Here is a 3,676-nt window from a genome sequence, read left to right as displayed (position 1 = left end):
TATATCTTCTTGATAGATTTTTCCCTTAAGTATTATAAAATATTCTTCTTTGTCTCTTTTTATAGCCTTTGCTGTGAAATCTGTTTTGTCTGATATAGTATTGCTACCTCTGCTTTTTTTCATGTCCATTTGCTTAGAACACTTTTTCCCATCCCTTCACTTTCAGTCTGTGTAGATTGTCTTTTCTAAGGTGGGTTTCTTATAGACAGCATATATATGGGTCATGCTTTCTAATCCATTCAGCTACCCTATGTCTTTTGATTGGTCCTGAATCCATTTACATTTAATATTATTATCGATAGGTACTTATTCATTGTCATTTCCCCCATTTGTACTTGTGTTCCTCTCTGTCTGTCTCTGTTTCTTCATCTTCTTAAAGCAGACCCTTTAGCATCTCTTGCAATGCTGGTTTGGTGGAGATGTATTCTTTTAGCCTTCTTTTGTCTTGGAAATGCCTTATTTCACCTTCCATTTTGAATGAGAGCCTTGCTGGGTAGAGTATTCTTGGTTGTAGGCCATTGTTTTCATTGCTTGGAATATTTTTGCCATTCCCTTCTGGCTTGTAGTGTTTCTGCTAAAAAATCTGATGCTAGCCTTATCAGAGCTCCCCTTGTATGTTATTAGCTTTTCTCTCTTGATGCTTTTTGGATTCTCTGTTTGTCTTTGAATGTTGCCATTTTCATTATGATGTGTCTTGAGGTGGGCCTGTTGGGGTTCATCTTCACTGGGACCCTCTGTGCTTCCTGGACTTGCATGACTCTTTCTCTCCTCAAGTTAGGGAAGTTTTATGTCATTAGTCTTTCAAACAGGTTTTCTATTCCTTGCTCCTCTTCTCCTTCTGGAATTCCTATGATACAGATATTATTATGTTTCATGTTGTTTTGCAGCTGTCTTAAAACCTCTTCATTCTTTTTTTTTTTCTCATTAAACTTTGTTTTAATCGGTCTCAAAAATTCTGTGACAGATTTTGGTCAAGTTGTTTCCATTAAAAAGTACTGATTTTAAAAAGTAATAACTGCCACACTCACAGAAAAAAACAAATGGTCCACAAAATTCTACTTTTCTTCTGAAGGTTTTACGATTCATTTTAATCATTAACCAGCCCTTTACTCTTAAACTTAAATGGCCAATTGAGAAAAACAGTTCTGAGGCCGTTCTTCCACCACTGATTAAGACTGGGGTGGCAGGTGTTGGGGATGATATTCATTTAGCCTTCTGAGCTTTCTGGGCAGACTTAGTGACTTTGCCAGCTCCAGCTGCCTTCTTGTCCACTGCTTTGATGACATCCACAGCAACTGTCTGTCTCATGTCACGAACAGCAAAGCAGCCCAGAGGAGGATAGTCATAGAAGCTCTCGACACACATAGGCTTGTCAGGAACATTATCAACGATGGCAGCATCACCAGATTTCAAAAACTTTGGTCCATCTTCTGGCTTTTTCCCAGAACGACGATCAATCTTCTCCTTCAGCTCAGCAAATTTGCAAGCAATATGGGCTGTGTGACAATCCAGAAGAGGAGCATATCCAGCACTGATTTGGCCTGGATGGTTCAGGATAATCACCTGAGCTGTGAAGCCAGCTGCTTCCATTGATGGGTCATTTTTGCTGTCACCAGCCACATTGCCATGATGAACATCTTTGAAAGACACGTTCTTGACATTGAAGCCCACGCTGTCCCCAGAAATAGCTTCACTCAAAGCTTCATGGTGCATTTCAACAGACTTTACTTCAGTTGTAACGTTGACTGGAGCAAAGGTGACCACCATGCCGGGTTTGAGAACACCAGTCTCCACTCGACCCACAGGGATAATACCAATACCACCAATTTTATAGACATCCTGGAGGAGCAGACACAGAGGCTTGTCAGTTGGATGAGTTGGTGGCAGGATGCAATCCAGAGCTTCAAGCAGTGTGGTTCCACTGGTGTTGCCATCTTTATGGGTGACTTTCCATCCCTTGAATCAAGGCATGTTAGCACTTGGCTCCAGCATTTTGTCGCCATTTCAACCAGAAATTGGCACGAATGCTACTGTGTCAGTGTTGTAGCCAACTTTCTTAATGTAGGTGCTGACTTCTTTAACAATTTCCTCATATCTCTTCTGGCTAGAGGGTGGCTCAGTGGAATCCATTTTGTTAACACCAACAATTAGCTGTTTCACACCCAGTGTGTAACCCAGAAGAGCATGTTCATGGGTCTGCCCATTCTTGGAGATACCTGCTTCAAATTCACCAACACCAGCAGCAACAATCAGGACAGCACAGTCAGCCTGAGATGTGCCTGTAATCTTATTTTTGATAAAGTCTCTGTGTCCAGGGGGGCATCGATGATGGTCACATAATCCTTGCTGGTCTCAAATTTCCACAGGGAGATATCAACGGTGATACCACGCTCACATTCAGCTTTAAGTTTATCCAAGACCCAGGCATATGCCCTTGTGCATCTCAGCGGCCCCCTTCTCAAATTTTTTAATGTTTTTTTTGTTGATCCCACCACATTTGTAGATCAGATGGCCAGTAGTGGTAGACTTGCCAGAATGTACATGTCCAATGACCACAATGTTGATGTGAGTCTTTTCCTTTCCCATTTTGGCTTTGATTTAGTGGTAGTGGTTTTCGCGACACCTGTGTTCTGGAGAAAAACCCGTTGCAAAAAAAAAAAGCAAAACGTCTTCATTCTTGTTCAGTATTTTTTCATTTTGTTGCACTGTCTGGGAATTTTTTCCTGCGTTGTCCTTCAGCTCGCTGATTCAATCTTCTGCTTCCTCTAGCCTGCTTTTAATTCCTTCTACTGTGTTCTTCAATTCAGAAATTGTATTCTTCATTTCCTCCTGGCTTTTACTGATAGCTTCTATGTCCTTTTTCATGCTGGTGCAATTCTCAGTAAGTTCCTTGTAGTTTCCCTGGAGTTCCTTCTAGTTTCCCTGGATTTTTGTAGTTTTCTTTGAGGTCTCTGATCTCATTGAGTTTCCCTATAATCCATCTTTTGAATTCCATGTCTGATAATTTGCTTCCTTCTATTTCATTTAGCGTTCTTTCTTGGAATTCTTCCTTTCCTTTTGATGGGGGGTTGTTTCTCTGTGTCCCCATTTTTGTGACTCGTCTTGTTTGTTGCTCCTTCTTAAATTGATCTGTACTTCCTGGATCTGCCCGTGGTGGTGTCAGATCATGTACCAGTCTGGGCCTAGGAAGCCTGTTGGAGACTACCAGAGATCTACTGCCTTTGTTTGTCTCATTTAGTTGTTAATCTATTCAATCTGTGATCAGCCCTCAGGCATAAGGACTGGGGGTGGGACAACTTAATTCCTGTAGATGGGGCTTCTGCTTCCCCTCAGGCTAATGCCACTTGGAGGGGAATGGTCTGCCTGCAGTATTGAGAATGAGTCAGTACTGGGACCGTTCAGCTGCTCCCTCAGTTCTCCCCTCAATGCCACTGCCCCAAATTCTGCCCAAGCATCTCTGGTCCTCTCTTCCCTCCCTTGCTTGAGCCCAGCGTAAGTGGGTGCCAAAATATTTTTGTACGTGATCCACTTAAGACCACTTTTTCTCCAGCTGTTTCTCTCAGGCCAGCAAGAAACCCTGTGATTTTTCGCTTTTCACAGCTGGATACTATTTTACTTTCCGTTCTGATGCTGTAGGCTGGGAAGCCCAGCTGTGGGTTTAGACCATGCCCTTCTC

At 42.3% G+C, this 3,676-nt stretch overlaps 1 pseudogene; it reads right to left on the bottom strand.

Moving 5' to 3' along the window:
* Positions 1–1,130: 1,130 nt before the first annotated feature.
* Positions 1,131–2,628, bottom strand: LOC150003166 (elongation factor 1-alpha 1 pseudogene; annotated as a pseudogene).
* Between the last annotated feature and the right edge of the window lie 1,048 nt (positions 2,629–3,676).

The sequence above is a fragment of the Furipterus horrens genome, unplaced genomic scaffold (assembly GCF_987537825.1).
Source record: "Furipterus horrens unplaced genomic scaffold, mFurHor1.1.pri manual_scaffold_8, whole genome shotgun sequence".
In the NCBI taxonomy this organism is placed as follows: Eukaryota; Metazoa; Chordata; class Mammalia; order Chiroptera; family Furipteridae; genus Furipterus; species Furipterus horrens.
Note: the sequence above shows the minus strand (reverse complement) of the source record. Positions and strands in the feature narration are given on the sequence as shown.